The sequence below is a fragment of the Dermacentor andersoni genome, chromosome 2, assembly GCF_023375885.2.
Source record: "Dermacentor andersoni chromosome 2, qqDerAnde1_hic_scaffold, whole genome shotgun sequence".
In the NCBI taxonomy this organism is placed as follows: domain Eukaryota; kingdom Metazoa; phylum Arthropoda; class Arachnida; order Ixodida; family Ixodidae; genus Dermacentor; species Dermacentor andersoni.
Genome location: NC_092815.1, coordinates 51,203,059 through 51,226,008, shown reverse-complemented (window position 1 = coordinate 51,226,008; position 22,950 = coordinate 51,203,059). Strand labels below are relative to the sequence as shown.

The window sequence follows — 22,950 nt, the reverse complement described above, 5'->3', positions numbered from 1 at the left end:
ATGTACACATACGTGTCCTGCTGCGTGCCTTTCGCGCATCTTCTTTGCATGAAAACACCGGCCCGGTGACGTAAAGCGCGTTCCTTGAACTGCGCGTCGTGGCGTTTCCGGCGACGAGCGCGCGTGGAGGTGACGCGAGCGTTTGTCAGCGTGTGGGGGAACTTGGCCCAGATACAAAACGCGATGTCTGGCCCTTGTCGATACGCAGCCTTGCTTGGATTGCGCGCGCCCCGCTCGGCTGTCAAGCGGCCGCGAGGCAGCTGCGCCTTTACGAGATGGGTATCTCGACGCAAATTACGTAACCCCCTTTCTTTGCTGCTCCTTTGCCCACCGGTGTATACGTCACGTACGATAGCACGCTGCCACTTTTTGTCTTTGTTTGCCGCCCTTTATTTCGTCCCGGACGCTGCTTAAGTGTTCCACCCAACATTTTTTTTTTTTTTACCGCAATCATAGTCACATCATTTGTTCGTAACGCTTAGCCGCTGATCTCCTTACGACGCTGGAAACTGATCGAAACAGTGCTCGATAATGCATAAGCTACATGCATGTATGCATGCCCCTGTGAAACAAAGGGAGCGTAGGTCAAGTCGCGCTATCTTGAGCACCTTTCTTGTTAGCATATTTTGTCGAGTTCACTTGTTGCTGATAGTAGAGAGTGAACGTATCGTCGCTTGAGATATGGTTGTTAGATAAATGCGCGGATTCATGGAGTTATCTTAAGCTCGGGGGAAACTCTATTTAGGCCTGTTCACTGTTTTAGTGATGTTTTCATTTCATTGAGACTTTGAGAAGCGTAGCACGGCTCTCCCCCCCTCCCCCCCCCCACACACACACATATTCAAGACTGTCACTTTGACCGATTGAACTCGATATGGTTCATACGTGACTAATTTTTTAGGTTTCGCTTCATAGGGCTACATTGGACTGGAGCGCAACTTTGCCCACACGTGATTCTTATAACAAGCACGTATGCGAATTTGGCAGATACTCCCGGGAATCTGAACCGCGGCCTCGTAACTCGCACTGAGCTACATAGTCTATAATTGGCGTTAGCTACAGCGTCCAGTAACTTCACGCGTGACCGTAGATCGCGACTTTCTATTGTCTTTGCCTTTCCATATATAGCCCTCGAGTGAGTATATGCGCAGCTTTCAGGAGTATACCTCTCGTTAAAGCCCGTCGTTTTGTCAGACAAACTTCGCAGCTGACCCCTGGCTTTCCCGTGCCTGCCGTTTTGTCCCGACTTGGTGCGCATTCACCGTTTCTTGGTCCGTTTTGGCGTCATGCGCGCGTATGATGTGCGTGCGTGTGCTTGCAGAGAGCTGTGCGTTGACCTTGGCGGCACCCTGCTTCGCTAGGCTGGGCGCCGCACCTCCTTTCCTCTGCACGAAGCTCCACCCTTCCTTATCCTGTGTACGCGGATGCTTCTCGCTGGCGTGTGGAGCATGTGGCAATACCTCGTGCTTTTTTGGACACGTGTGACAACGCATCGCGTAAAGTGGTCACGAAGCGATTCGAAATATAGGGACCACCACCAGTCCGCTCTTGAGAGGGCACCGTTCCAAATTGGCACTTTCGTTCCTGGGTCTTGTATATTATTTGTGCGCCGGTCGAGCTATATACACAAACAACGAAATTGCGGCCATCACGGCGGGGATTCTGTTCTACGCCTGAATTTGCTCGCACTCCGGTATGGCTCTCACGTATGTCGGGTAATCTTCGTGTTCTGATATCTTTTCGGGGCACCAAGAGAGTGCCTCGCAATCGCTAAGCCGTGGATCGAGCCATCAGTTTCTTGCGGATCAATATTTATCCGCTCTTTATCTTGGCTCGTGTTGGCCTCCGTACCAATTCGCGGAATGTGTTTGTGTATGGCTTACTTCAGCGTTATAATATAGCCAGATAATTGCAGCTTTTTGATCAGCCAATCGAGACATATTGAAGCATGTCCGTTGCGTACACGCTGCCATAAAACGCGTCATGCGGCCGTGCTTTCCTGCACCATGCTTCGGAGGGCCCTGCGTGGACGAGCCGTTTGTTCGTTGAAAACTTGCAGGCCTGTGTACAAAAAACAAAACGAATTAATTGGTACGTTGAGGCAGTTACATAACATTTGTTCACGCGCATGCGCAGTTAGGCACAGTGAAAAGTATATTTATATGTACAGGGTGTTTCAGCGAACACTTTCGAAAACTCTTAAAGGTTGTCTGTGTCACAGCGTAATTCTAGTTCACGAGCAGGTCTATTATCAGCAGCGGACATTACTTACACTGAAAATTGAAATGCACAATTGACTAGTAAAGAAACATTCAATAATTAACTTTTAGTTTACTACCTTATGGCCCATATTGCAATTTACAAATTATAACCGTGAAATTCGCGAGGCGGATCCACTTGGAACGGATTGTCAGGATGACACCAGTTTCAAGATATTAATTCCCGTACTTTGCGAAGAAATGCATTGGCGTTCCAGTTACTTTTGTGTTTAAATGCAGAAAACGACGTTTTGTTAAAAGAAGTAAATGGAACGCTTACTCTTGAGTTTTTTTTTTTTTTTGTGCTTGAATGCGCAAAACAACGTTTTGTTAAGAAAGTAACTAAAACGTCAATCCATTTCTCCGCAAAGTTCGGGAATTAATATCTCGAAACTGGTGTCATCCTGAGAATCCGTTCCAAGTGGATCCGCCTTGCGAACTCCACAGCTATATCTTGTAAAGAGAGAGAGAGAGAGAGAGAGAGATGAAGAGGGAAAGGTAGGGAGGTTAACCAAGGACCTGCTCGGTGGGCCATAACGTAATTAGTTAAAAACTTCGCGACTTTTGTTAATCAGTCGATTATGCATTTCAATCGTTTGTGAGACTAGTGTCCTCCTCTTCGGGTAGACCAGCTCATGAACTAGAGTTGTGCTGTTTGCCACAGGCAACCTTCAAAACATTTCGAAAGTGTGCGCTGAAACAACCGCATATCGGTTGTTTCAGCGCACACTTTCGAAATGTTTTGAAGGTTGCCTGTGGCAAACAGCACAACTCTAGTTCATGAGCTGGTCTACCCGAAGAGGAGGACACTAGTCTCACAAACGATTGAAATGCATAATCCACTGATTAACAAAAGTCGCGAAGTATATATATATATATATATATATATATATATATATATTACACACACACACAGACGCGATTCGCTTGCCAACCGCGTGCAAAGCCGCTGCCGCGTCCGGTGTTTTCCAGCCCTGAGCTTGGCGTTCGAGGCTGCTTGTGGCCTCACCTGCTGTAAACTGTGGGTCTGCTGGGCGACCCGCATTTGCTCCCGGAAAAGAAAGACGGCGCAGCTGGGGGCCAGGCGTGCGGTGCGCAGAATGGCCACTGACTCGTTATATATATATATATATATATATATATATATATATATATATATATATATATATATATATATATATATATATATATATAGTGTGTGTGTGTGTGTGTGTAAAAGGGGTTATTTTTTTGGTTTGTTGCAGTTTTTCGTGATTTTCGTCGACTAGTGCTCTCGTTCGCTTGCTCCCAGACAACGCGAATGGGATCGATGACTTGAGCTACATGTTTCAGTGTTAGTGGTATAATGGAGTGAATGCACCTACCGGACGCGTCGGTTGAGGTTTCTATATTAGGGTGTACGCCCCCCTGAAACTGCTTTTCCTCGCTATTCTTGAGACTCAAAGACAGCTCAGTGATGCAACGATGTTCAAGCCGGTTCTAATCAGGCTTGTACGTTACGAAAGTGAAACACATTTAACTACACCAGCTAGTTGCTAAAAGCATCATCTCTATGCACGTGGATAACGTAACCGTCTCGTCATGGTTGTTAGGGTTGACCTTCCCCCCCCCCCACCCCATTTTCCTTTGCCTAAACGCAGATAAAAACCTAACGTATTGTAACGAGTTGCCACATTAATGCTGCCTCCTGGATTTTCTTGTCATGCCGTGGTATTCGGAACGGACTTCACGGGTGATTTTTGTCGCTTGTGACGACACAGTGGTCTTGATAAAATTAGCGCCAATTTTTTTTCGAATGTCGATCGCTTGAATATGACTAAACAATTACCACACACTTCTGCGTGCATCCCACTTCGTATTCGACATTAATATTTTACGTAATAGTTACCGAGTTAAGCTTTGAAAATGCTTGAATGTGATATGCAATATAAGTTATATGATGTACAAGGGATTTCAAGAGGTTTACGGTGGATCAGCTGTCTGTATAGTTACACGATTTTTTCCCCTGCGATTGCGGTCGCGCGAGTTTACATCGGTAAAGCCGGCAGCCTTGCATGTACGTTACGGCCAGGTCCTCGCGTCAGCGAGCCAGAACGCTTCGTGTACGGAACGGGTGGATTACTTCTCCCTGCCTCGCCTGCGGCCTCGGCGGCACTCATGTAGCCGGTTGCATGCATCCGTGTGTGGGCACCCCGCAGTGATTGTCATTCCGGAGACGATCGCGAACGTCCGACCTTGTTCTGCGGCGCATACAACCGCGGTGACACGAAGACTTGCCTGTCTGTTCACTATAGCTGACTGCCGTCGGGCAGGTTCTCATTGCGACATAGCTGTACACGGACGCCTGTCGTTGGCTCTCTTTTTTTTCTTCGCTGAAGTGCGATGGCTTGTATGGCCGTAATGGGGGTCCAGCGTTTTTTCGCAGCAGACGAGTCGTTAGATCGTCCTCGACGCTGTGCGCACACGGCCTTTGCAAAAATTGAAGAGCGAGGGCGAAAGTCACGTTCTGGCCACCCTATCTGTCATGCGACTATACGTGATTGATTCGTGCGTCGTGTGAATGAATGCTTCTCGCGAGGCAGGGTCGATCGCTTCTACATGTCAAACTATGCAGAGATGTTTCATATGCATTGGCGTGACAGCGAATGTCGAGGGATCGATAGTTCTGGTGGAACAAAAAAACGATAGAAAAAGCTGTAAATGTGGTTGTGGGAGCTTTGCCCGATTCCGGGTATAATGATTCGACATCTAACCACGGCCTGCGTTTACGATACGCACATAAGCCACGGGGCTTAGTATCGTAAACTTATATCGTAAGTGCTCATAGGGTGGGATGATGGATGGACTCACACACGGCCACACGACATTTACTCACACAACCCCCCCCCCCCCCTGCCCCCCTTCTAGTCTCGCCGCCAGTGCATCAGCACAACCTTTATACAAGGAGGTTATAGATTTAGTATTTAGTACCATTGGGTTCTAAAGACCGGGTATCGCATCCCGGTCGTCGTAAGGGATCCACAGTTGGTCATTTCGGTAGAAAGGAGCACCGTTCTTTTTGCTTTCACAAGCTGTTACTTATACATGGCCGTCGAGGCGGGCCGAACTCGTGCGCCGGACTAAATACGCGAGCACTTCATCGCATTTGTTGTTCCACACCGCGTCAGCTCTTCGCAGCTGGCTGAATGTGCCGCTACATGGACGGGGCAGCAGATACACACGCGCGCGCGGCCGCATATGAAATATGCGTCCGGTGAAACCGTTGCCGTGGCCTTCGTCGTTTCAAAGGCGAGCTATAGCTGCGCGTTCGCAAGCGGCGCCATTCATGCAGTTGGCGGTTTGTCGGACGTGGACTCAGCGCCGTGAATACACTGCGCCGTTGTATACGCGTTTCCGTAAATGCTGCCTTCGTGTGCCTCCACCTTTTCATCGGTTTCCGGTGGCCAGCTCGCAATCAGCGATGCGAGCTCCACGTCCAGCGCGTCGGCTCTTGGTCGTGGCGCTGACTTAGCCCAGTGCGACGCGGCATCGAAACCTAAAACCCCTTAAACTCTTAAGGGGCTTTAGCGAAACCAGCTCTCTCTCTCTCTCTCTCTCTCTGCATGTGTGTGCGGGCGTGTGCGTGCTTCCTTTTGCCATGTCGAAGCGCATAATCTAGCACGGCAAGCATTCCAAGTACTGGGCACGTCACTGTTCTCGCTAATTTCTCTGAGTAGTCACTCATAGACACTGAATGAGGCATCTGCACCGAGCTCCCCCAATCGCTGTAGTAATTAGCCGCGTAATAGTGTTCTTGTTGTGTGATTATATATGCCCTCTGATGGGTTCAAGACATTCGGAATCATTGCAGACAAAGGCATCTTTCGGCCGTTCTGACAGGAATAAAAAGATTATGTAGCGTCTTCTTTGTTCGTGGCAACTTCTGCTCTTCTCATTCGCAGTTGTATCACTAGTCGAAAAAGCCAGCGATCTAGTACCTCTGGAACAAGAAAGAAAAAAATAAAAGGCTGATTCACGTTCCGTTAACTGTTTTGTCGTCTTTTGGTCTCGGCAAAATTTATTGTCTATCTATGCGTCGGCTACACTCGCAATTATCGCGTTTAATTTTTCGACCGATTAAATGTAGTTTGTTGCATTGTGCGTCCATTGTGTCTACAACTGTAAGGTATTCCGCGGTATTTCTTTTGTCTCCGGCGCAGCTGTCTTTGTGCTGAGCGGCCTATTGTAAGTGTGGTCGGTCTCCTTTCCGAGCGCCCTTTTCGCTTCTGCGCCGCGTGATGGATGGAATCTTGCGACATTTCCCCCGCACGTGCATCGTATAGCTGTCGTGCGGTCCGTATATTACGGGCTTTAGAGCACGTTTGCTGTTGCTCGCAGAGGTGGCTGAGAAGGGACAAGCTCGGATTATAGCTGTGCCAGGTTGCACTGCCTCTTCAGAGGACGCTGAAGTGAAAAATGGCTTGAGCTGTGATAGTAAATTACCCTTCCAAAAAAGAAAGAGAAAAGCACTTACCTCGAGAAGACGCTTGGTAAGCCAAACAAGACGCTATTAGGAAAGACGGGTGGCCACGCCACCTTGAAATTTCCGCGCCGGTCCTCCGTGACGTCATCGATTTTGACGCCGTTTGCTCGTGTCTTTATAGTTAAATTGTGATCGGTAAAAATAAACTTCGTTGTAGACTAAAGGAATCAAAGAATGAACTTAGAAACTTTCAAAAACATCAGTGTTACTAAACCACTACGACCGAAAGGCAAGCAGAAAAAAAGAGATGCTTTGAAATCCGTGGCCTCACACCGACGTACTTACGTTAAGGTTTCGGCGCGAAAATAAAAGTGTAACATTTACCTTTATTTTCGCCTCTAATAATTAACCTGCTATCGCAAAATCAACTAAAGTAGATTTCTTCAAAAATACTTTATCAATCTAAACTGACTCGGCGTTTATCTTCTAGTCGCGTGTCATCTACTCTTTCCACTTGATGAATATATATATATATATATATTGGCTCCAGACGCGGTAATACATATACTTGATACAGCATAAAAGATTAGGAAGGAAATTTATGTCTCAAATGCTTCGTTTTGATTGTATTTTCTTTTTGCCTGATAAACATGTCTTCAGCCCGCGCGTAATGAAACGACGCGTGTTACTCGTCGCACACTGGATGACTGCTGCGTGCGAAATTGCGGCCAGAGTTATAATATAATTGGAAACTAATATTTTTCAGGTGCTGTTAATTTTATTCTGATATAATGTATTGCGTGCTGGGTATGTTTAAGACGTCCAGTTTATCGTTGAGGGGCACAGTGTGTCGCGTGCATGTGTTGTGGTGAAGCTTATTTTCTTTAATTCCTCTGGCTCGGCGTTGAATACATCGCACGTCATTTGGCAGCAACCTGGTTACACTGCTTCATTTTTATTACTGCGGATCTGTTCTATTGCGCTTACGAGCTGCCAGCTATAAGCGCAAACACCGCTTCGCGGTGTTTTGAAAATAGCATCTATTCCGTGTTCAGTTTACTTGTCGGCCTTCTTTAACGAAACAAAGAGTTCCGCATAACGAGCTTCCGCACTCCGTCGGTATAGCAGCCCTGCTCGCGCGTCCGGTTGTCAGTGTGCAGTAACGCGACCTAAATGTGCCTGCGTCCAAGGACCTAAGTATCGGGGTGCGACGATGTGGTGTTAGCGCCGAACGGTTAATTCGAGGCCTTTTGCTCCGGCGCTGGGTTACACGTCGGTTACGACGGGCAGGAGTAGGCACGAAGCCGCACTTAAGCTTGCGGAGCGTGCTCCTGCTTTTCGTTTTATGTAGCCGTTAACATCTCGAAAAAAAAAAATTCCTTTGTTGCCAAACTGCTGCATTTTGGATCAGGAAAGGCTTCTTTCTTCTACGTTTCTGGCGACTACCGCTTTCAGGACTTGAACCCAACCCACAGATCTTAAACGCGCGCACGCGTTGTTCTCTATAGTTTCGAGCAACTTAAACTGCTTCTTTTGCTGTTGTTCAGGACCACTTACATCTCAGGTAAGCTGCCTGCGGTTACGTATATGTGGCTCAGTTCAGAAGCAGCTCAAGACCGTCAGTAACGGCGCACAGTATAACAATATACATATAGCTCTCGTTGTGACAGACCGAATGGCAGTAAAAGTCTGGGAAATGGCTCGCTGAAAGAGATCCTGCGTCGTTTGTGGATCTTTCCTCGTATACCACGGGCGCAGCCTGCCACCCACAACGCGGTCCGGCGCGGTTTATTGCCGTCTTAAATGGCCCCGTCTTGCCGTAGTGTGTGCTGCGTGTGCGCCCAATGCTGTGGCATTGCGCAACAGGCTTTCCTCTCGACGCCGCCGTTCTGTGGCCGCGGTCAGCTACTTGTGTTGCGCGTCAAGTAATTACGGCGGCGGCGGCACTGTGTCGTCGAGAAGTGCCGCTTTCTATTGCGTATAGTAAAACCTGTGCGTGTAGCTGCTTTCGCGCGATTTTCTCAGTGTATAACCCACACGCGTTTTATAAATGTATTACAAAAAGGGGTGCGTGCTTCGTTGGCCTTGGTTCTTTCGTCATCGGCAAAGTTTGGGTCCATCGCAGCCAAATCGTAGATTATAATTTAGTAATGTGGGAAATCCACCATGGTTTCTTTTCTTTTTCTTCCTTGGGGTCTCGTGCAAGTATCATGTACATGTAGCCGCCCTTTTACTCCCGATGCTTTGACTATGGAGATCATTAAGCGCCAGATACAATCCGGTCGGATTTGATTGGTTGAGCGTACTGACTGAGCTGAGCAAACACGGCCGGCGTTTTTTGGCTATTGTCGTTCAGCTCAACTGCTTAGAGTGGCAATCGTTGAAAGTATGCCGCAGGCACCGTATATACTCCATGGTGCACAATTTTCTGTTCTTTTTCTCATTCGCGTCTTTTCTCTCTCTCTCTCTCTCTCTCTCCTTATATTCTTTTCTCAGGCGTACACCTTGATACAAATTAGCACTGTTGCAAAATGCAAGTCGCATTCGCTCTGCGGCTTTTTACGCACTTTCATAAGTTTGGCTTCACTCCGCACAAGGAGGTTTTGTTCGCCGCATCTTAAGAGACGTCAGCACGGAGCCTCACGTATTCAGCAAAACGACTTCCAGTCTGAACGTGACCATATAGTGTAGACCTCCCAGTGTCAATCCTGCATATGAGTATCGCGTTTCTCGAATCTTGCGCGCTTGGAGAGTGCGTTCAACCTCCTTAGCAGCTGTTTTCGAATCAAGTGTGTTGACCTTTTAATCTGTTGTAGCCACGACTATGCCGTAGGCGCGGTAATGGCAGTTCTTCCTGTATCGTTTTGTCTGACATGTTCTTCATTAACTGGCAAGAGTATTGTCACGTCGTCCTAGCTAAGGCGTAGCAGTGCAATGTTCCAGGTAGCACGAAGAGAACAGGGCTTCTACTCGCAAACAGCTCGCGTGCTTATAGAAATGCCCGTAGAAACAGGTGCTGGTCAACTGTGACAGCAAGAATAATTAAGAGGATGGCCATGTCAGTGGCGAGAAGTTTGTGCGAAACGAAACAAAAAATTGTAAGGCCACACGACCGTTTTGTTACTCGAGAGTGTGCGTTTTTCATCGTTTGTGCGCTTTTGTTCCCATCGTATACTATATAACGTGCGCACAAACTGTAGTCCACGGACATACGGATTAACTTCGCCTTAGGGAACCAGCTTGGTATTGACACTGCTGATTCTCGGGTTGTCAAAATCGTTATTTCGTGAGGTCCCTGTGTGCTCACGCTGTATGATAGCCAAGCATTGACAGAACATCGAACTCTGGCCCCTATGGCTTTTTGTCCGCAGCGCGACAAGCATAATTCGCTCCTCACGTAAATAGTTGCCTTATCTTACTCTGTGTAGTATATCCTGTCTGCTATCCTTCCTTTCTTGTCGTTTTGTTCCCCATATTCCCACTGCTGACCCGCCGTTCAGGTGTGTCAGAAGTCTACGCTGTAGGGTTACACGTCACGGTCAGCAATGATTTCCCTCTCTACCATCACACCTGGCCCTTGCGCCATTAAACAACCAATCATTACTACTATACAAGTGTAAAACGCAGGTGCCGTTCGACGTTTTTACACGCGTATCACGTTACCATGCGTCGTCCTCGTCGTCACCGTCTCCGTTCAGTACTATATGGTCAGAGAGACACACGCACTTCAGCGCGTCCTTGCTCGAAGGTTATCATCCTGATCTCACTCATCGCGCGAGTAGTTTATCGTTTATTTTCGCGCCGGCCGCGCCACAGCGTCCCCGCAGGCTGCGCAACGAACTCGTTCGTTTCATTCTAACGACGTCCGTAGCCTGGCCCGAACGCGCTTCCCGCTTCCATTCTTCGCTCCTAATAGCTCATTGTCGGCGACGACCTCCGTTTGCCCCGCACGGGAAGATGGCTGGTGCTCTCTCTCTCTCTCTATTCAGGAGTCGTTTGCGTTGATCGCGTCGCCGCGGTTGCGTAAGGCTTGGTTGGTTGGCAGCGGCCCCCCTCAAACGGGTTCCCTTCGTGGAAAGCCCACGAGAGAGTCTCGACGTCATCACCTTCCGTCTCGAGAAGCTATATCACCGGTAGATTAAAAAGCGAGGCTTCCAGATGACGCGCGGCCGCTTGGTGGGGTATCCGATGGCGCTTGCTCAGGAAGCCAGACTGTCAGTTTGGCCAGGCTCCTGTTCGTATTTTTGTTTGCCGGTCGCATCGTTGGTATTTTCGTTTTGACTGTTTTTTTTTAATGACGGCCAGAGTGGCAGGTACTTTTTTTCTTTATTGCGCCTGCTCAGGTTGATTGGCAGTCACATATGCGCAAGCGCTTTTTTTTTTATGTGCTTAGGAGAATGAGATATAGAATAAGGTTGCTGTCATATAAGGCCGCGCGACCGGACTGGGAAAGGCCAAATGAAAATGATTATACGTTCGACGATTATGCATGCATGATGAAGAAGCTGCTGCGAGTGATGCGTTGCGTCAGTGTAATTTTATTCGAACGCGTACAACGTGCGTGAATAAATCAGAGACAAGGTTGTGCAATGGTTCCATACTTCTGCGTCTAAGTTCGCGTAGTTTCGGGGACATTCTTTCGCTTGGTTGTATAGTCGGTATACGGTATGTCGGGGCTTGGAGTGCGTTCATGCGTGGCTGTCCTATCCCATTACCAGGACATCAAGAAAGGCACTCGCATACTGATATTCTAGGATTCTAGTGTGCATTAGGAATGGGGAGATCAAACAAGTAGTACCGACCTTACGTAAAACAACAAAAAAGTTTTTATTTTTTATTTTTTTCTGCGCCAACAAGCTATTCGTCTGTGACAACGTGTATAGTATATACCCCAAGTTATTTGGACTTCAGAGTACGCGCTCGTGCGCTAAATAAGCCTTTATTGGCATTTGCGATTGAGCGCATAATATACGCCATCTAAAACGTTCGATTGCAACGAAATATGAACTGGTGAGTTGGTCAATCCACACCGTTCTCTACAATGACAGCGCGCATTAGAAATCGCATGCGTTCATGACGACTAACGACACCTTTCTGTTTCGACTCGATTGACTCATTCAGCGTGTGTTTGGCCCGTGGCGTCGTCGCCATACGTTCTGCGTCTGAATGCGATGCACGAAAGAACGTGCGAAAGAGACCTGTGCTGGGTAGAGGTCCCATTCTGTTGGACCCAGTACAGCATGGTTGGGCGAAGACAGCATTTGGCACCAGGAAAGAACGGGGGAGTGTACATGTGGAGTGTGGTCAGCAGACAGCGAAATAGTTCGCGCACTGTGAAAGTACCCTGTTCTTCAGCGTCAATTTTCACTGCGAAATATGGCGGACACCTTCGGACGTCTTGCCGCTGTGCTAGCGACCTGAAACTAATACGGTTAAGCGTAAGGCAACGAGCAACAAGGACAGTTGCCTGGACAAATAACTGTGTACCGTATTCAAGTCCTACCGCTCGAACCGAAGAAGAGCCGCCATGTTGGATCGCTGTTACATATATATGTGAATACGCCAACTCAGGGTGTTCGGGGCATTCATCGAGTGGTCTGAATTATTTTCATGAATTAACAGTAGGGCCACCATAGTAATTTTGCAGATACAGGTGGCGCAGATTAATGCGTTAATCTGCACCGCTCGATCTTAACTATAACGTGCACCGACGTTGCAGCGCTCGAGCTTTCCTGCATTACGCTCCCACCCAGAATGCGTCCTCCGCGGTCGGATCGCACTTACCTCCTTACACCAAAACCAAAGTCGTCTATGCAGAACAGAGGTAACAGCTTGCGTTCAAAGTTTCACTGACGCGACGACACACAACTCGGCCGGCTGCGCATGCGCAGTGGCTCGCGTTACGCAATCCGGGCTTCCACTTGGTTGATCGCTCATCTTTGGTCGTTCATAAAAGTTCTGCTGACCGAGGAGGCCAGTCGTCGAACGCGCATGACCGACGCCTCTCGCGCTGACCCCGTCGGGAAAGTCGGGCGCGATGAAGAACGTCGTTGTGCCCTTCCGGCAAGTACTCGCGCGTAATAGCTGTGCACGCGGCGTCGATCGTCTCTTTTTTTTTTCACCCTGAGCGTGCTTTCTTAACAGGCGTGCAAGCTTCGCCTCGGCAAGTGTTACGATCGCTTGCTATAGCATGCCACGGCGAGTTCCGCGTTGTCCGTTCCATCACTCACGCTCTCTTTGCGGCACGTGAATTGCGAATTCGTACGCTTCCTGCTTTGCGGAACGGTTGACACATTAACCTGCGTTTCTCTCTGTCCCGCTTTAAGGTGAACCCTGCACTTCGCGTGTGCGCCAGCTGCTAGCTGCGTAAGCACTCTGGTTTCGCGCTTCCTTTGCGAAGTGAACGTGACTGCCCGCATGTTGCGCTACTGGACTCAAAGGGATCTGGCAGGGAGCACCGCAAAGGGTCATTTTTTTTCCGAGTTGTTCGTGAGGTGGCACGGCAGGCTCCTATAGCGTTATGAAGTATGCCACGTTCTTCGGTCGGTACTCAATTTTCCTGGTTTGTTCTGCTTGCGGTAAAAGCGCTGCCCGTGCTGTGCAAATGCCAGCAGTATAACTGTGCAAGCGTAAAACGCCCTGCAACTATGACGCAACCGGCACATCTCCTTGTACCCACATATTGCAGACCACTACGCTTCCCGTTTTGCATTCGCATTGGCCGGCGGACTTTTGTTTTCCATGCCTAAAGTAAACGCATTAATTTAAAGTGGACGCCCCACTTTGCGTCCATCTGGCTTCGATCGGATTATCCGCTTCGCGATGCGCGCTCGCGGTTATATACGGGGAACTCCGTTTGGCGTGCACCCCAGGTGGCGACCATTACCCACACGGAGAAAAGCGGATACCGTATTGGCGCCTCTTCTTCGGGACGCCTTCGAGCCAGCCAGCCGGCTTTTCTGTCGCCGTTATCGCACGGAACCCCACAGGGTCTCGTAATGGGGGCTCGACCACCTTCCTTCCTTCAGTGTGCATCTTTTATTCCTCTTCTACTTCTTAAGCTCTCTACTCCTCATATAACAGGCTCCATATATATATATATATATATATATATATATATGCCTCTTGGCCATTATTTTGTTCCTCGTCGTCAGCTCTGTGGATTTCTGCATGCACGAGGGACCGGTTTCTGTGAGGTGCTTCCAAAGACCCCAGCTGCGTTAAACGTAGCCGCCCCGTTAGGACCTGCGTTACTGCTTTTTTCTGCAAGCTTTTTCTCTATCTTTACTTCTCCTCGACACGCTCTTTGTGAATAGGCAAGCACTGTGAGCTTCGCGCGCTTAATTTTTTTTTTTCCTTCTGTTCTGCTCTCCTGTGCTCTTCAGCTGCGATCCTCTCCGTCTGGTCGCGGGGCAGCTGCGTACGTGCCTTCGCGTGTCGGCGACATAGTGTACGCGTCGCCTTGTTCGTCCACGCACAGTTTTTCTTACTCTCTTGTGTCTGCCTTTTCGGTATAATCATTGCGTTTTCATTTTTTTTTTTTTTTTTTTTTTTTTTTTTTTTTTTTTTTTTTTGCGTACGCGTGCTCGCGGGCGCGTTGGCGAAGTGTCTCCGAACCACTCCCTCTCTTTCTGTCTGGGATGCGGTGAATTCATGCTACAAGGAATGCAGATGTCGCGCTTTCCTGTGAACGCACTCCCGTTAGTCGCATCGTGCGGGCGTTGCTTCATCACTCGCGAATGTGACGGCTGTTAGATGCGCGTGTCCTGTGCCCTTGCTCGAGATTCGCCCGAGAACGTTCTGTAACCTTCTCTCGTGTCGAGGCTTCGGCGACGCGAGAGACGGTTGGAGTGAGACCAGACCAGCGCCACTCACTACGCAACCCGCCCTGGTGGCGTAGTGGCTTTGATGCTGCGCTACTATAAGCTCGAGGGTGAGGGATCGAAGCCCGGCCGCGGTGGCCGCATTTCGGTGGAGGTGAAATGCAAAAAGCGCCTGTGTACTGTGCATTTGGTGCACGTTAAATAACTCCGGATGGTCAAAATTAAACCGGAATCCTCCACTACATGGTGCGCCTCATAATCATGACGTGGTTTTGGCACGTAAAACCCCAGAATTCAATTTCTTAAACCTCGGAGCGCAATGTTGGGGCAAGCACCTATCAAGCTGCTGCTTAGCAGATTTTTGAGCTTGTCCTGGTATTCTTTAATCTGTATGATGAGAGAAAATGCTGGATATCTTGAAGTCAACTGATGTACTAAAAAGAATGTATGAAGCTGGGATGCATACGGAAAGGAGTTCGATTCATTAATAGTTCTTGCGAAATAATTCGTACACAAGACTGTCTTCATGCGCAAAGTATGAAGTCATTGCATGTGGTTTTTGGTGTCTAGTGAGTCGAGATGTTGATGGCGTTAAATACGAAACAGGGTCTATAATTAGTTTATTGTTAAAAAGCGACGAAACTGTGTGCTTGTGTGTGTGAGAGAGAGAGAGAGAGAGACGGAAAGGGGTGGGAGTCATTCAATGCGCGTTGATTATCCACAGGACGTAGATGTAATGGAACGAATTGCACGCCTCTTACCAATGCAATTTCCACGTCGCCTAATTTCCGAAGTGCCCCCTGACGAAGAGCCCGTTGCTCTGGTCACGCGTCTCGCTACTGTCACGCAGTAGTGATAGTGAAGAACACAGTAGTAATAACTGTTTATCACAAAACTAACTCTTTATTGGGCGAACTAATGCTCCCAAAAGTGACAATCAAAGCACAACGATAGCGTCGAGCACAGTCGGCAATCGTCCAAAATCTGATCTGCGGGTCAAGCGCGCGTCGTCCTTTATACATGACTCTTCAAACGTTTCAGCGTAATCGCTGGTGCCCGCGCGCGCCTTCCTGAAAGTACTGCACACTTCGTGTGGCGGATACAATCTGATTACTCAGAGTTCAGCGAGAACATACACAACAGATAAAATCAACGGTAACGTTCGAGTAAGTTCCAAATCATTGCAGGCGCGTCTTGCACTGAGCTGTAATGTTAAGTTAGCGGGCGTACTCGCCGTGGTTGGCTGCAAAGTACTAGGTCGCAGGATCGAATCCCGGCCACGGAGGTCGCATTTCGATGACGGCGAAATGCGAAGACACCCGTGTACTTAGATTTAGGTGCACGTCAAAGAACCCCAGGTGGTCCAAATTTTCGGCCTCCCGCACTACGTCGTGCGTCATAATCAGACCTTGGTTTTGGCACGTAAAACCCCATAATATAATTGAAGTTAACGGGCGAAATGCAGTCCCCAGAACAAAGATAAATAAGTGCACATGCACGCCACGCCATGAAAGAGTGCATGTTTCCTCGAAGTTGATCAGTCTAGAATTTCATTGGTCCGTTGTTATGTGGGCATCCTGGTAAGTACATAGGCAGTGACAGCGCGGGTTATCATATTGCCTACTAGCAGCCATACCGAAAAACCACGGGCTTCCTCTCTTCCACATGAGCACTGATGGGTGCGCGTGTTTATGTGATATTTCGGCCCTAAGCAGCGCTTTCGGAGTGCGTGTACCCGCAGCAACCGTCAGTGTGCGAGTCCAGTCCGTCTGCTGCCTCGCACGTGTCCTGTTAATATGGCGCTCCTCTTGCTCACATACGTCGTGCATCATCCTGTTGACTCTGAAGGAAGCTATAGTGGGTATTTACCACATGTTCAGCTATCGTTTTGAGTTCTGCGTTGGGACCGCGGTTATGTGCCGAATGTCGACACAGCGAATAAGCGAGGAACTCTTCGCTTTCGTCGTGCCATCGACCTTGCAGTGCATGCAGTGCATACGTCGCGCCAGCGAAACGCGAATAGCCTCGCGCCGCTCTTAGTGCAAATATAGAGAGGCCTGCGGCACAAGGAGAGAGGCATGCTTGCCTCTTGTTTCTTCTGCACACGCAGTGCGCTTTCTTTTGATCGGCTGCATACCGCTACGTACACATCTGTGCATACGGAACGCGGAAAAGCCCCGTGCGCGTGGTTCGCATATGTGTGCGGACAGCGAAGTAAGGGGAGGGCGCGGGACGCAAGACAGAAGTGGGCGGGGACAAGAGAGGCCGCGAGACTGATAGGAAATGTATGAGTGCCTGTTAAGTGCAAGTTGCTACATTGAGAGCATGATCCATCTATATTGCGAAACATAATTGAGGACGATCTAAAAGGGGTGAAAACAGCTAGCGCAAATACGACGACACACAGAAAGAGAAACACGTATATCACATGCAGGCGCTGTGCATGGTGGGTTTCTTCTTCTTGTGTGTCGTCGTTCTCGCGGTGTTTTCACCCCTTTTAAATCAAGCTTAACCAACTAGCTCAGCGTTCCACACTTCTGCTGGGCTATAAACAAGGAAGCTTGCTTCCATGCGTAGTTACGCGAATAAAATGGTATATATTGATTCAAGATCAATATATGCCGTTTATTTTCAATATCGCTGCTACACAGGACTCCGGGACTGAACTGCATGCGTTTGCACATGGCAGTGCGGCGCTCTTACGGAATACTGCATGGATGCTTCAAGGGTGAAACAAAGAAGCAGCGATAGGGCTTTCTGAGAGAGGAAACGGGCAACAGCGTTAAACGGAGCATAAATAAACGCGACAGTCACTGAAAGTTGCTGTCAACCTTTCCGGGCGAACCAGCCTGACAAAACGAGGAACGCGCGGTCCATTTGTTCCGGGGCCAGAGTTTATATATACGGAAAAAGAAAAAGAAAGGAGAAAACGGCTGCCACTGTCGAGTTTTATCACGGGCAATTAATGCCTGCTGGAAGGCGAACGCCGCCGAAAAACAGCGAAACGGCCAGGCGCGCAGCAAGCGCCTGCGCAAACGAATAGCGCGGTCACCATGCGCACACTATATGTTCGCGGCCGGCCGAACCGACGCATTCGTGCACGCGACGCCGAACGGCAAAGCGAACGCAGCGAGCGCGTGGCGCCAGACGGCTGCGTAAATGTTCGAAAGGGGAACGCCACTATTTGCTCGAGGAAAACATTCACCATGAGCAGGAAAAAAAAAGGTAAAGTAAGGACTTCGCCCGGACCAAGTAAATAACTTCGATCGGCAATCCAGAACAAGGAAATCACGCGATGAGAGCAGCAGCACGCGTGGGCCCGAACGTCCAGTATGCGCGACTGGATCTCCGACGCGCGCTGCCTGTAAAGCATCGCCTGCTCTCGCAGATTGTCGGCCCATGGAAACGACTGTCTGATGATTCCGCATTTGCTGTGCGAACACAAAAGTTAAAGCGGGAACGCCGGGTGGCGGGAAGTATACGAACGCTATATTATACAGCACAGGCCCGCTAATCAGAGCCTGTAATGTTGCTATACCGATGAAGTTGAATTCTATACGATGACGGTCAATTAGACAGCTCGGACAAAGTATTTTATAAGTAACGTTGGCCTCTTTCTCCCTGGTATAAATTCTCAATTATTGCACCGCAGTTTTTCCGAACGTGTTTTCGACCAGCAGAAGACCCGCAGTTGTAGAACCGTATGTATTATTCACACGCACACGGTGTGTGTGTGTGTGTGTGTGTGTGCGTGCGTGCGTGTGTGTGTGTGTGTGTGTGTGTGTGTGTGTGTGTGTGTGTGTGTGTGTGTGTGTGTGTGTGTGTGTGTGTGTGTGTGTGTGTGTGTGTACACTCCCTGCCGTTTTTTTTACTGTGACAAAATGTCCAAAGAAAACATACCGGCACTTCGCGCAAAACTTTTGAAACATGCACTAAGTCACTGTATTGTTGTATAGAGCGTGTATTATTACAGTCATCACAACTTCATAAAGTGAAAGAAAGCCGATGCCCTCATCGAAGCGCTCCTCCCGTGCGCCCGCGCATGTCAGTATGCGAGCCGACCACAGGGAAACACGCGATGGGGACGCATATGTACTGCAGACACAGATCAGACGGAAGGTGCGATCGCTGACATTGTATACTATAGTATACACTCCGAATCCATTGATCCGAACGCCGTCCAGTGCTGGCCACGCGTGCACGTCGATATTGCGCATCCGGTCGGTCGGTCGCCGATAGCCGCCGTCCGTATGTGCACGCGACAACGAGGCTCGCGCCGGCTTTTATTTCTCGTATTTCACCGACCGCGCGGCGTCAATTGTCCGGCAGTGTCGCCACGATGCTTGCACGCTGATATTGCACATTTCCGAGGCCGTGTATTCGATCGCGCGGAAGGTATATATATATATATATATATATATATATATATATATATATATACTGTCCGCACTTCGCGCTGCCGCTGCCTTCCATTCCGCCTCTTCCCAACTTGCACCAACAGCGAGCAGCGCGCGGGATTCTATAGGTGCGGCTCCCGCAGCCCGCCAGCTGTTTGTGCAGCGATGTCCTTTCAACACGCGCAGGCAGAGAGTGCGCGTTCTCTTGGTGTGCGTGGACACAAACAAGGAGCGCCCGCTTGGTCCTCCACATTCGGCTCGATGCAGCTTGGTCGGTTGATCTTCGCTTTGGAGGCTCCTCCACTTGAGGATCCTGTTGGCTCGCCTATGTATCTCTACACGTCCGATTTTTCTTTGTGGCTGCCTTTCTTGTCCTCCTTACGCTTCGTTCGGCGTTGCAGCGCCGGAAATGGAGTCGAGGGTAGTGTGGGTTTGTTCCATGTTGCTTTGGCGGACCTCGATGCTTTCTTCGAGTGGCGATACGGGCGATACTGTGCGTGGTTCGGTTCAATTGTGGCGGCGCTTTTCCTTGCCCGTTGTCGTTTCCGGTTCTGTCATCTGCTTATAAGTCGTTCTCGAGATTTGGCTTGGTTGGCGCAAGACGGCACTTGAGATAGTCTTCCTTTCTTTTGATAGATGAGGATCGTGTCAAGCAGGAGCAACGCGCCACATGTTTAAGCAGCAGCAGCAGCAGTAGCAGCGCATGGTGTGATATGTATGGAGTATCTTATGGTGCAGCGGTTGCGCGGCGTTATGAAACGACGAGGCGAAAACCGGTTTTTTTCCATGCAGCATGGTCATATAGGTAATTTTTCTAGTTTCGGACTTAGTTAACTTAAGTTACGTAAATTTGCACTGCCGTTAAAAATGCGCTTCTGAATTCTCTTCTACATAGTCTCCAGGCACATTTTGTAATGATGCATTGCATCGCGCTACTGTTCAACTCTCCCATGCACTGGTATCACGTCACTGTCCGCGCGACACTATAGTGAAGAACTTTAGCTGTAAACACCACTGCAGATTACTGCTCAAATCCACGCCTTTCTTTTCTCCAGTGAAATTATGCAGATAATTATAGAATGTAGTTCGCTGAGTTTACAAGTAACATGCGTTGAATCTGGTAACCACAAGCGCTCACTATGCTCCGTCTTGCCATCTCGGTGCGCTGTAGCAAATGTGGGTCGCATCAGCCCGGGGAAGAAGAGCTGGCCCATATTTTGCTGCTAATTCATCCGTGATCGCTCCACTGAACCTCGGTCGCACGCAGAAAGATTAGCGGCGAACAGTGGATCAGATACGCGGCCTGTTTGCGTTTCTGGTTGGTTTGCCGTTGGAAAGGGCGGACTTGGTGTGGCGGACGTGTACCTAAGTTTCTGCATTTCCTTTACGCTGTTGTCGTATAGTATCCTACCGCCGAAGGTTGTGCCTTTAACGATAAGCTCACACCATCTATGACGCCTGTCTGGACGTTGGGTGAACAAGCAGTTTTCCTCGTCCTTTGAGCCGCGCAGGCCTTTCTCGCACGAAGTCCGCGCAGAGTCGCGCAGGCGATGGACTCGCCATCAGTAATTCCGTGGAGCTTCTTTTCCACGGCTGTCAGTTCTTCCCGCAGGGAAAGTCGCAACCTAAAAGAATCCATCGCAGTGACGTCACAACGCGGTTCGTCCAACACTGCGTTGGCGGCCTGCCAGTTAGGGGAAAAGAGATTAGCCGAGTGACACGTCGCCGTCCGGTTTCCCGTCCGGTTTCGCTCGCTTTTGCCGCTTTGGCACTGGTTCGCATGCATTTCTAGTGAAATAATGTTTTTCTGTTCTCTCTCTTCTTTTTTTCCCTTTCTTTCTTTCTTTAAAGCGGTGCCTCGGAGGCTGTCGCACACTGACGCTCTGTGCGATGTAGCGGGATCGCATCCTATATAGCTGCAACGGCCGCGTTTCCGATTGCGGATAAACTGCAAAGCCGCTCGTGCACTTTAAGGATTCCGTCACACTTTAAACGAACGCTAAAGGGAAAAACATATTTTGAGCTGTTTAGTGAAATTATCTTTCTACAATAACAAAAATACCATTCTTACGCGGGAATTAACACTGCGATGACTTAACTAGATCAAAAACAAATGAGACTGTCCGTTCGAGAGGTGTCTGCGCGAGCTTTTTTTTTCTTTTTTTTTTCTTTTTTTTTTTTTTTTTTTGTGGCCTGGACACCGTTCCGGCTCAACTATCTCAGGATTACTCCTGAGGAAAAAGAAATGTCTCCAGAAGATAAACTAAGCTAAATGCTAAGTTGGATAGTTAAGCTAGAAAAGACAGGAAAATGAGGCAGGTGGCGACACCGCCTTGGAAGTTTCCGCGCCAGCTCTCCGTGACGTCACAGATTTTGACGGCATCTGCTCGAGCCCAACGAATTTTACAGCGAAGTTGTAAATAGCTACCCTGCAGTGGTGGTCGATGTCCGTTCGTCTACGCGTCGCGTCCACACGAAACAAACATTTTCATTAGTCTCCAGTTTCTCACGTATGTTCTGTAGCTCTCAATCTAATGTTGGTATATTGAAAAATAAAGCCTACTGAAATTGACTGCTAATATGACTCTATCATTATGCCGAGTTTCATTTACTTGTCATTATTAGTTAATTCACAGTGAAGTTGTAAACGTTACAGAATTCCCATCTGTTGTCAATACATGGCCGTCTACGGAGGGAGTATGGTCACAGAAAACGGCTGTAACTCTTGTTTTATCAAAACCACCCCAAAACAAGTTATATGACAATTAGCCGCGAAGACGACTCTAACATTACGCCGTGCTTCGTTTACTTTTCATAATTACGTAGTTCACAATGAAGTTGCAAATATTGTGGAATTTCCGTCTGCTGTCAATACATGGGCTTCTACGGCAGGGAAGCGGACAGCCCCATGTTTGTCCGTTAGAATAAAACTCTAGTCCTTCGAAGTTTCACTCAGCTAATTGACTAGGAAGTACGCTCAATTGAAAATTACAAACACGTTTTGCTTCGTGCAGTGCTTTGACTGCGCCCCGGACAACGGATAGCGTCGCTCGCGTCGTGGCACGGTTTAACGGCCACGCCTGGGTGGCCGTTAAACCGTGCCACGACGCGAGCGACGCTATCCGTTGTCCGGGGCGCAGTCAAAGCACTGCACGAAGCAAAACGCGTTTGTAATTTTCAATTGAGCGTACTTATACGTACTTATATATATATATATATATATATATATATATATATATATATATATATATACGCGCACACACACACACACACGTCCATTGACGCGAAACACACCACAGCTCCACTGCTCGTTCTTCAGAGTAGAAGGGCCGATGAATTTTTTTTTTTTAGTCGGTAAAGGGGGACTACATTGTATTTTAAAAGCCCTGAATTTAGCAAGTCTTAATACCTTTAGTGAGCCACAACTGCCCAAATAGGAAAAGGTAGATTGAAATCCGTGACGTCACAGCGACGTGGGGACGCTATTTCGGCGCGAAATTCACAAAATGATACTTGGACCTTGATTTTTTTTCCAGTGATCATTTAATTACTGCGAAATTAACAATGGTTTTGAAAGAATACGCTATTCCTCTTCACTGGTTTATTAATTTCTCTACGACCCTCTGAGAAACGCCAGGCGGTCAAGATAATTTCGAAGGCTATCGCTGCGTATAGTCTCTCATAAACCGTGGTATAGCTTTTTGAGGTTATCTTGACTTAGCGATCAAACCTATTACACATTGTCCTGCCGTACGATATTTTTCAGTTATCAGCTGTATACGTTGGTCCCCACTGAGCGTATGCTTTCGGGCGTGGAAGGACATTCAGAATTTTTTCGCCATATGCTTTCGCGCCGTGCTGTAATCAACGACGCGTGAACGTCGGCCGCCGCATTTGGTGTCGTCGTGTAAGCTGCTCGTTGTGTCGTTCGTGAGCAACGTTTCTTGTGTAACGGGGGGGGGGGGGGGGGGGGGGTGCACGTGCGCTTTCAGCGCGTCGCCAAAGAAAAC

At 48.6% G+C, this 22,950-nt stretch overlaps 1 protein-coding gene across 3 annotated transcripts in view; it reads left to right on the top strand.

The window, feature by feature from the left end:
• The window catches only part of LOC126542313 (proprotein convertase subtilisin/kexin type 4-like), a 210,132-nt gene that overhangs the window by 22,506 nt on the left and 164,676 nt on the right, over positions 1–22,950 (top strand). The window lies entirely within an intron of this gene.